At 43.2% G+C, this 11857-nt stretch overlaps 1 pseudogene; it reads right to left on the bottom strand.

Annotated features, from left to right (window-relative positions):
* Positions 1-11857, bottom strand: part of LOC101996329 — a 43933-nt pseudogene that overhangs the window by 15249 nt on the left and 16827 nt on the right.

Here is an 11857-nt window from a genome sequence, read left to right as displayed (position 1 = left end):
TTAATCCCAACACTAGAGAGGAATATAAGGCGGGATGAGACAGGATCAATCTCGTGTACCACAGGGAGGCCTTGAACTCACAGAGATCTATCTGCCCCTGCCTCCTGAGTGCTGGGTTTAAAAGTGTGTGCCACCACTGCCTGGCTAACTAGTGGCTCGCTCCACGCTCTGATTCTTGGCCAAGCTTTATATGTTACAGCACAAACAAAGTGTCATTACATATATGTGTATGCTTCTCTCTCTCTTCTCATGTGTGTATGAATCCTAAGCAGACAGCCTAACTGAAGATTTTTCCTTTTTCTTTTTTGGAAAGATTCTTTCTAAAAGCCCATTTTTATAAATGAATGAATGAATGAATGAATGAATAGATAAATAAAACCAGAACACATCAGCAATGCCCTCAGCTTCCCCAGGCAGGGGATGATAAGTCCTACTGTTAGTAACCATTACAGCGAAGGCAGCCTGCATTCCCCATGCAGCCTGCATGCTCACTGGCACAGTGTTGAGCAGCAGGAGTCTAGGGCAGCACATTTTCCTTTGGCATGCAGAGCAAAATGAGTTCTCCAACACCTACATCTCATTAAAGATGGACATAGGCACAGTCGTCCTTACTGTCTAGGTTGTGAAGATCAAGTCAGTTCCCAGCAGCACCTGAGGGACATCATGTGCTGCCTATCTGTGTCTAGGTGTAAACTTATACATATTAAGGACATTTTTAGCTTAGGGAGAGATCTAAGAGAGATCTCTCATCTGATGTTTCCTCCAGCCTCGTGCAGTACCAGCCTCTGTACACCATGTAGGCTGTGCTGTGTGGCTAAACCACCAGGTGTGCTCAGAGGGGATGCCTCTGTGACGCTCTGCCTGAATCTGTTTCTAAGGCCACTGGTTCTGGGACCTCATCACCTAATAGTTAATGCTATAGACAGATGTTTCCTGCTTGCCACCAACGGTCATTTCTGAAAAATAGACGCTTTTCCTTGTGTGCTCAGCTATTCATAGACGCCGGGCCAACGGGGCAGAGTTGCCCTCGGAGTGTATCCCATGGTGCCCTTTTCTGGTGCCCATGTGTGACTCAAGTAGGGCGTGGGCCTCCGAGAACCCGCCATGCTTGTAAGCCAATCTGGATGGATAGGGCAGATCTGTTCAATGAGCACACAGCCAGGCCCAAATGTCACCCAGATGCTCCAGCTTTGTATAGGGACCAGAAACTCTAGGGAGCCCAGCTGAGCCTTCCTGATCAAATGCTACGGTCACCTTACACTCCCAACTGTCCCAACATGGTCTCATGTTTAATATTAGCACACCCCGACCTGGTCTCATCTTTAATATTAGCACACCTCAGCTTCAGCCAATTGCGCTGGCCTTCTCTGCTCGACAGCACCGTGAGCAGCCTTTATTGCCCATGACCTTTCTGAAGCGTTATTTCCATTAATTAGCATTCACCCGTGGTTGTCTTGAGATGAAGATTGAGGGCTGTCAGAATCTGCTGTGAAGGAGCCAAGTGGAAACTGCGAGAGAGCTCTCCTGATTTGGTTAACGGGAACGATCGGTCATCTCTGAGATGAGAAAGACACTCCCAACTCTTGCCCAGGAAGTCTGACTACACCAGAGAACAGGGTGTTCTTCCTTAGGCCGCCTTACCAGGCAACAGCATGGTGGCAGCTTTCTTCCTAGCAACTGTGACTTCACTGGCTGCCTTGACCTTCATTCACACTGTCGTCTCCCCAGCTTCTAACTTTCCCTCTTTCCCAATGGCCTTCCCTCTTGTCTTTCCTTTGATTTCCACCTCTGTCTCTCTAGCTGATCACTGGGGTCGCATATCCTTGGACACACTACAGTCACCCTCAGATATTACCTAGCTGCACATGTATAAGGTCAGGGAACATTTAATGTTTTAAGAAGTCAGGAAGTGTCTTGGGCCATTGTCGGGTGTGAGATGCGCCACTGGCTGCATTTCAAAGCCACTATCCAGAAATCCTTGGGAAAACGCATGTTGGAAAATTGTCTTGAAATGGTGGGATGGGGGAGGAAGAGAGGGAGGGAGAGAGGGAGAGAGAGGAGAGAGAGAGAGAGAGAGAGAGAGAGAGAGAGAGAGAGAGAACAGCAGCCATCATCACACAGAGTTTTGATATTCAGACTCTTCTCCTGGGAAAATGGATCCATTTTTTTCATTACTCTGAAGCTACCTTTCCAAGTGGAGGGCCAGGGACGGAGAAGCTGGTGACACAGGAGACAAGCAGGGCTCCCTTAGTCCATGACAGGAATGACACAACCAATATCTAAAGCATGCAGCCCAGACCACACAGTGTCAATTGATTGAAGGTTTTTCTGTGCAAAAGACCTCAGGAAACTACCGTCCCTATGATTTGATCAGATCAGCACTTCCTCAGGACACCAAAATGGAATTCGTGTGTGCTCTCTGGAGCATTACAGTGTACTGAAAGACCTTTAGTCAAAGTGAAATAATCCTGGTCAGGCTAGGAAATGCCTGCAGCTGGCCATGCTGGAGAGCCAGTCTCTGAGCCTAGAGAATGTAGGAAAAGACGAGATATGGGGAGGTGTTGATGTTAGCTCCCACTATCGTGTAGCTTGCTTCTCCCGGGTTATCCCTGGGCCAAACACTTTAAAGGTAAAAGAAAGGGAAGAAAAGGAAGGAGGAAGAGAGGAGGGAAATTGAGGGAGAAGAGGAGGAGGAATGATGAAGAGAAAAAAGGCCAGTAAGGATAGGAACCCAGATGAGAAGTAGGGTAACTGGAGAAGCTCCTGTCGCTTTACAACTCTTTGTGCACATGGAAGTCCCACCTTCAATCGTAGGATACTTTCTGCCTTGACCACCCTTGCTTTTTCCTCTCTTGTATCCTCAGGCTGTGCTGAGTAGCCCTGGCTTCCCAAACATGATGCGGTGTGCACTTGGTCACAGTGTGCTTGGTCCACCCTTTCGCCTCCACTGAGCTTCTGGCCCATGTTCTTGGCTGCTCTCTGCTCTTTGGTCCCCTCCACCCCCTTGTGGATGCTACTTTTAGACTTCCCATCCACTGCTACGTAGTTACTCTCTTTATCTTTCTAACAACAAAGGACAGGTATAATGTAGATCTTTTAAAAAGGATATTGAACTAAGCCTTACGGAACACACACACACACACACACACACACACACACACACACACACACATTGGCTTTCAGTGAGATGGGCTTTCTTGTCCCCACCAATGGAGACCTTGCTCCCAGCCCCATTCTTGGCTAAGAGATGGAGGGTGTTATCATAGCTTCTTTGTTATACTGCACACATTTCTTTTAATATTTTAATTCATATGAAATAAATGTGTGCTTTTCTTTAATGTGTGTGTGATTATTTTTTAATAAAAGAAATTAATACATTTAGAAAATGCCTTAAAAGCAAATCATGACAATCTTTGTTTAGTAACAGGGTTATTAGAGAAAATTTGAGTTTTGTATATCATAAAAATACCCAAGAAAATCTGGACTTCTTTAAGTAGAAAATAAAACCATACTAGTGACCATGAAATTAGGGCTTGTTCTGACTTTTTAGACAAAAACAAAATAAAATAAAATAAAAATTTATTTCTACCTAAGGTACCAGTTTCTAAGTTTGGCATTTGTGTCAATACAGTATTTTCTCAAAAGGCATGATGGGATGGGAAATGCAGTTTATGGTCTATTCATGGGCTTATAGTTTTTTCATTAAATAAATGGGATTCTTTCCAAGCGAGTATAAACACTGAACTGCCACAGGCCTAGAGGTTTACAAAGCTGAATGCCCCAAGATACATACATTCCAGCCTGCTGGTGGGTGTGGCATGTGGAAAAAATGATGAAGACATTGTGAGTAAAGGGGAAACGCCAATTGGACACACTGCTGTGCGTTTGGGAAAAGTGAGGCACCAAACCCAGCAGCCTGCTCTGCAGAGCAGCCAGATGTCCCCAGGGAGACATGTGCTGGGTTGAGTTAGGGCATATTGAGGATGTGGGGTGGGAAGAACCACAGGAAAATGGGCAATGTGGGAAAAAAATTAAAACTCGCAGAGACAGGGAAATAACAACAATGGCCTCAAGAGCAGAAGCTGGCCTTGTTTCCAGGGCCGTCACAAAGACATCGTGGTGTCGAGTCTTCCTGGGGGAGACAGTTGTTTGCTTACTGAGGTGCCGCGGGCTGTGGAGGAGGGTAGACCGCAGAGAAATTCATAACTATGGCAACACAAAACTAGAACTAAGTTTGGCCCATCAAAGTAAGTGCTCTGCCTGATCCTGAGGTGCCTCAAAGGCCTGGGGTTAAGCAATGAGAACCATCTAGGGACACACACAGTCAGGGAAACGTATCTCCCTGGAGGCCCATTGCTGACTAAGCATATTGATGTCACAGGCAAGCGAGAGATCAGGAGATAGAGGTCTGACTTACAGACTGTATAAGCTTAGGCTGGGGAGCAGAGTCCCTCAAAAGAGCTCATGGTGACAACCCCAAGGATCCTTACCATGAGGTAGACTCTACACTTCTAGAATGAGGTGATGATATCAATGTGGATGGCTTCTTAAGAGAAAGGAATGCCTGTCACACGAAGTGTCCAAATCTGGGCTGTGTGACAGCTATTGAAGGTTAATAAACCATCCAGAACAAATAGGCAGCAGAACCAATGTTCGTCACCCCACTGCACCTTTGCCATTCCTTCCCAGCAAGATTCTTTCCTGCATACTAGAATTCCTTGCCGTTTCATCAGAGGTTCTTGTACCTGTGAGTAGGAGAATGAAATCAAATGAGTGAGTAATTCAGTCAGGCCCAATCCTTTCCAGGGCTTATCTATGCACATTTCAGAATACCCAGTGGGCAAAAAGATTCAGTTTCTTTATCACTCCATTGCCTACTAATCTCTATGGAAAAAGCAACTATAGTAAGATCATAGGCAGCTGGAAAGACAAGAAGACCCTAAAAGTGAAAAAAAAACTACGGCCAGTACTTGGGTAACGTACTCTTTGTGCCAGGATCTACTATAGGTTCATTCTATATAGGAAGCACTAGTGCCCAAAGGAGGGGCAGCAGTATTTATGATTGGGCATTATTTGCCCACTAAGTGTGACTCGACTTCCTTTTTCACATGGGGCCTGCAAACTCCCGAGGACCCCCCACAATCTCTGACTCTGCCGGCCTAGTGCTGTACCTCCAGCTGCTTTATCCATCCATGGAAGACCCGTTGGTCCCCACATCCTTCTCAGAGACCTCAGCTGATGTGCAAAGTCATTGACCTTCACAGCTGTATCTTGTCCCTCCCTATGGTAGACAATGGTTAAGAATTCCAGCTAAAGGAAAACCATGCACCCTACCATAGTCAACCATGGACTTCAGAATTGGGGTGTCCTTCTCAGAGGGCTCTTAGCAGCCCACTCATCCTCTGAGGAGTTGACTGTCCCTAGTGAAAATGAAGAATTAGGGAAGCTCTCTGGGACTTTTTTTTGGCTTTTATCTGTGTCTTTACCTGATAGATCTTCATTATTTTGTCAGCTAACATTACCTGTAAAAACATTTAAAGAACAGCTTTTCCAGTTTTTCTGTGAGAAGATTTATAAGGATTCTGTAGTCATTCATCACTAAAAAAGAAATTCCTATTTTTTGTAATTCACATTTATAATATGTTAAAGACAATTGGCTATTAACCAATAACCAATGCAGTTTAGAAATACAAAGAGAAAGCATGACCTTTTAATGCTTTAAATATACAATGTTAAGTTAAGCTAACCATATCATTGAAATGAGCTAGCATTTCTAGGGAAAGATGGTGGCTAATCAGTAAAAGTGAAATATGTGGTTTCAACATGGTATTCCTGGAATGGTGAGAGAAGAAGTGTGAAGACCCTCCTCCCAATAGCTAACAATCTGGTAAAAATTAGTAAGGACCCACATTCAAGAAGATTGGCATTACCAGGGGTGGTGGCATATGCCTTTAATCCCAGGACTTGAGAGGCAGAAGCTAGCAAATCTCTGTGTTTGAGTCGAGCTGGTCCATAGAACAAGTTCCAGAATAGCCAGGGCTATGCAGAGAAACTCTGTCTCAAAACCAATTAATTGTTGTTGTTGTTATTATTGTTATTATTATTATTATTATTGGAATTTTTAACGATAATCTTAATTGGGTAAATTATTGCTCACAGGTAACATTAAGAATACTGTGCATGTTATGGCATAAGGACAAGTCATCTGAAGGTCAGTGCTCGGTCGGGAACAGCAGTGAAGAACTGTGAACCCACAGGGAAAGAAAGCCTGTTACCCAGAGCTGGTGGGGCCATCTGTGAAAGTCAGTCGAGATTATTTGCAAATCTATATTACAGACTCAAAAAAAAGTGTTAGAATAACTTCAGTGGCAACTAGAAGAGAAAAATGAAATCACAAACTTCTTAAAACCAAAGATGGAAGATTGACAAAGAGGAAAGAGAAATAAAGGAAAAGGGCAAGAGGTTAACATTGCCAGTTTTAAAGATGCTCTCCACTTGTTCTAGTCATGCCAATCATACTGCAGGTGATCTAAATGGAAGGCTAAAAGAGAAAGGAATGGTATGAAGATTGCATGTGTGGGAAAAAGAGTTATTTTAAATACAAAAGTACTGATAAGTTTGAAGTCAGGAAGAGAAGGGTTTACGGCCCACAGCTCGTTTCCTATAAACAGACAAGAAATTATCTGGTATAAGTATGGAGCAATTATCTAAGCATACCCCAGATTCCATCAATCCTGAAAACCAAGAACCTGAGCACAAGCAGAGGGCAAAACCAAACCAACCCAAAACCCTGACAGGCTGCAAAGCAAGTGAAAGAATGTAGCGTTTGCAACTGAGGACTCCTTGGAGCAATTAAATCAAGCAGGTACAGGCAGAATATCAGTAATGGTGGGTCCAGCCTGAGGAGCACCAGCCATCAGCTTGGCCAATCCACAGTCATCCTACGGGCTATCCAAGAGTAGCTCTGTTCATAGAATGCTAAATAAGAAATCACAGCATTCACAAAAGCCCTAAGGAGGCCAAATATGTTGGTGTGGGTCTAGCAAAATACTCACCAAATCTATACAGAGAAAGTCAATCAATTCTGTAGCTATTGACAGCATATAATAATCAATAGCAATTTTAAGTTCATGGGGCAAAGGAAAATAACAATATAATACTGAAAGATAAAAAGTCAGAGGGCCGAACTGTCCAGCTGCCGGAGGTAAGATGACAAAATGCCATGGTGACAAAAGAAACACAGATCATCTCAATGGAATGGAAAGCCCAAGAATTCGCCAGTGGAATACCTGGTCTCGAATAAGGAGTCAAAGCAAGTCAATGGAAAATAAGCCACTTCCTCAGCCAAATCATGCTAAAAACATTAGTTATACTGAAAAAGGAAGCAAAGTAAACCTAAACACGGGTCTTAAAAGCTTAATAGCAGCAACAACCTTCATATAGATCATAATCCTTACCCTAAAACACAAACAAAAAATAGTCTAGAAAATATGGGTTATCTTGAGTTTTACAAGGAACACTGAATGATAAATCACACACACAGTGGTGGGGGAAGTTGGGGTATAAACTTGGTTCTGTTAAAATAAAATTTTAAAAAACCCTGCTCTTTAATGGGAACTGTTAAGAGAATTAAAAAATAGATTAGAAAAAGATCTTTGTAAAACACATACCTTGTAAAGGACTGACAGTGTACTACACAAAATACCTTGTAAAGGACTGACAGACAGTGTACTATACAAAATACCCTGTAAAGGGCTGGCAGGTCTACTATACAAAGAGACCTTAAAACCAAAACAGTACAAAGGATGAGGTAAAGCCTGGCGAAGTGCCTGAGCAGATATCACAAGAAAGCCATGCAGATGGCAAAAGCATGGTTTTTCCATTTGCCATTAGGAAATTCCAAATTAAAACAATATGAACTTTGTCAATACCTATTGGAATGAGAAAAAAGTACCCAAACTTTTGATATTAGTTATTTCTGCTGGAACTGCTGGATGTCCAGTTGCTTTGGCAGACAGCTTGGCTGTTCTTACAGAGTTGGTCACATTCATGGCATTTGTACGATCTTTGTGTTCCTAGGGATTTAACTCCACTACCGAGAGACCTTACCTGCAAACAGAGTGTGTTCATGTGATTATTCCATGGAGAAAATAGCCAATAAGCTGATCTTTAGGTGAGTGGATCAAGAACCAGAGGTATGTCCAAACTTTACAGTATTCTTTCAAGTGATCCTGGGAAATTGTGAAACCACAAACCATCATGAATAAAGCTTAAACATTTACTTTTAAGGAAAAAACAGGCAGTTCCAGAAAGCTAAATGACACATGGTTTCTATTATAGAGCACACTGGCAGGAAGCAAAGCTAAGGCAATATCATCAATGCAATCATCCCTGGAGGTCCCAGGGAAGTACAGGACAAGGTTTTTTTCATTGTTGTTTGTTTGTTTTTAGTGTTGTGGGATGTTGGATATGTTGTTTGTGATACACTACCGTAGTTATATGACATGACACATTTGCCAGTATCCACAGAACTTTACAGCTCAGAGAAAGCAATACATTTAGGAATTTGGTGGATCTCAGAAGGGCATGTAGATAAGATAACCTAATGGAATTATAATTCTTAAAAAGAACTGCCTGAAAGAATCTTTCTGATGAGGGAGAATGGGGAAAGGGTCTTGATCTGGATAACTTGGGGACTAAAGAGAATTCCCCCCACCCCAGCTCTGGCATATGGATAACAAAAATGTATCTCAGGGGTCCAGAGTTCAGCAATCTCAAGGCCTTTGGGCATGGGTCCTGGTAAATACACTGCAACTTTTGGGAGTTAGCCTGGAGAAGGATTTTGCCCACTAGTCAGCAGAGGAAGCTACTGTGTACTGTGGCAATGAATTAGAGCTGTTCATAACCCCAGGGACACTGCTTAACCTACTGTATAGAAAGATAGGTGCATCAGAAAATGTATGCAGGTGTGTTTTCATAGGAATTAAGATTCCCATAGTCCCTCATCTCGATTCTTGTACTGTTCTTTTCCAATGCAGAAAGGGGTGCTTGCCGAGAGGAATAATCAACTCCAGAACTCAGGGAGCAAGTCTGTATGAAAGCCAGAGCAGAAGTAGTGTGTGTGGACAGAAGGGAAAGCCATGCTCCAAAATACAATGGCCTTGTCTTGACTCGGGTGTGTCACATGGAACCAGCAGACAGGACCCGCAAGTTCACAAAACACTTCAGCAAGAAAGTAAGGTGGTATTGCTATAACCAAAAGATAAAACATGTCAAATAATTCCTTGGTTTCAAGCTGGTTGAAGAAGGAAAACAGTTGGAGATAAAAGACCAGTAGCATATTTAGAAGATTTCTGAGGTCTACGTGTATATATTCCAGCCTCAGGGGCAAGTACACTCTCTGCTCACTACGTGCAGGCTGTGCACAAGTGACTTTCCTCTAAAATACACTCTAAAGGAGGTGGCATAGGCTTAGCATTTACAAGGCTCTGTGTTCGACTTCTTAACATCTAAACCACACACACATACGCACAAGCATGCACACGTACATACCTACTCATATGCACAAGTAATTGCCCTAACTCCTTAGTTGGGCCCATGACACATTCAGCAATAAGCTTTACTGTTGTGCACGGAGCATTGTCTCCCTGCTTCCTCTCAGTCTGTGTCTTTCTCCTCCCCCTTCCTTACCCACCCCTCCAGGCCTGTACTTTCCCTCCCATCTGCCTCCTTTCCACCACTCTCCCCTCTTTCTTTAGCCCATTCTTCTCCCAAGTAGCGCATCCAGCGCCATGCTGCCCGGCACTTTTCACACCTGTAGGTGATGGTCAAGGTTGTCAGCACAATTCACTCTCAGCAGCCCTGTGCTCTAAACTTTAGCAACACCCTCTGGTTTGCTGTGAGACAAGTACTATTTTTATGTTGGTTGGCTGGTGCGTTTTCAAACAAGGAAGCTAAAACAAAGCATGGAAAAATAGCTTTGCCAACTCTCCCAGCAAGCGTCAGAGGCAGCTCCAAGGCCTGAAGCTGTGCTTTGGGCATGTGAGCTGGCTAAGAAACCAGCTGCACCTCCCACCGAGACACTGGTGTGGGGCTCGCTCCCTGAGGTCTGATTTTCTCATGTGCCTTCCCTGTATTCCTGTCTTATCTATAACGGAACTCTTTATCTTATTTTATTTTTGCATGTGTTTTTCTTTATGCTCCACCCTTTTGTTTTTTCTTATATCCATCCATTCCCGATAGCCTTCCTTCTGTTTTCATGTCCTATGTGTTCTCTTGTCTTCCCAGTTTTGCCTACCAAATCCTTCCTTTGTCCTTCTTGTGATTACTTACTAGTCTAATAGCATATGCACACACTCACAGTAACAACTACAATCTGTGCATGAGCGAGAATAGGCAAGCTTTGTATTCCTGAGTCTGGGCCACATTGTTTAACCTCGCAATTTCCAGATCCATTCACTTTCCTTCAAGGTCATAATTCCATATGTCTTTATAGTTGAATCAATTCCATCATGCATGTGTGCCATATGTGTCCAGTCATCTGTTGATGAACATCCAGGTCAGTTCCACTTCCTTGCTGTAGAGCAAAAATAAACACAGATGCATAAGTGTCTCTGTAGTAAGACATGGAGACATTGTGGTATATGCCCAGGGATGGTATGGTTGACTCACCAGTAGTCTTTTGAGAATTGCTGAGAATTTTCTTTATTGATTTCATAAAGGCTGTAGAGCTACACTCCCACCGATGGTGGAAAGGGTCCCCTTTCCCGCACCCTAGCTCAGCATTTGTTATCCTTGGTTTTGATGATAATAGCCCTTCTGACCAGGGTGAGATTGGATCTTAATGTGCTTTCTATTTGCAATTTCCCAATGGCTAAGGATGTTCAACACTGGTAGGAATATATTTCTTGGCCATTCTTTTTTTTTTTTTTTTTAGAACGATCTGTTAACCTAAGCACAAATCCAGAGCCAACCATGCACCTGCCCAGGGTCAACCATGTTCACTCTGTGTTACTCAAGATTCTAAGTATAATAGTTTCTTTTTTCTTTCTCTTTATTTTTTATTAAGATATTTTTGGTATAATATTTTCTCATTTTACGTAACTATCCCCATTCCCACTTCCTTCCTCCCACCCTACCCTACCTCTCCTTCTACTTCCTCTATCCGTTCATGAGAAAGAGTAAGGCTTCCCATGGGGAGTTAACAAAGTCTGACATTCCACTTTGAGGCAAGACCAAGGCCCTCCCTACTATATCTAGGCTGAGTAAGTTATCCCTTCAAAGAGAATGTGCTCCTAGATGCCAGTACAAGCACTAGGGCTAAATCCTGGTTCCACTGCCAGTGGCCCCACAGACTACCCAAGCCTCACAACTGTCTGCCACATTCAGTGGGCCTAGATTGGGCCTATGCTGGTTCCCCTACTATTAGTCCAGAGTCAGTGAGCTCCCACTAGCTCAGGTTAGCTATTTCTGTGGGCTTCACTATCATGGTCTTGACCTTTTTGCTCATGTTATTGCTCCTCCCTCTCTTGGACTGGTCTCTGGAAGCTGAGTCCAGTGCTTTGTTGTAGATCTCTGTATCTGTTTCTATCAGTTGCTGGGTGAAGGTTCTATGATGACATTTAAGGTAGTCATCAATCTGATTACAAGGGAAGGCCAGTTTAGGCTTTTCAATTTTGCTGCTACTGAATACAATTTACAGATTGGGTTTTTTTATTTAGTTTATAGAATACCCAAAGAGATGAATGTGTGCTATTTGAGTGTGTGAGAGTGTGTGTATGTATGTGTATGTCAGAGAGAAAGAGAGATAGAGATAGATAGATAGATAGATAGATAGATAGATAGATAGATAGATGAT

The sequence above is a fragment of the Microtus ochrogaster genome, linkage group LG1 (assembly GCF_000317375.1).
Source record: "Microtus ochrogaster isolate Prairie Vole_2 linkage group LG1, MicOch1.0, whole genome shotgun sequence".
NCBI classification, from domain to species: Eukaryota; Metazoa; Chordata; class Mammalia; order Rodentia; family Cricetidae; genus Microtus; species Microtus ochrogaster.
This window is presented reverse-complemented; position numbering and strand designations above follow the sequence as displayed.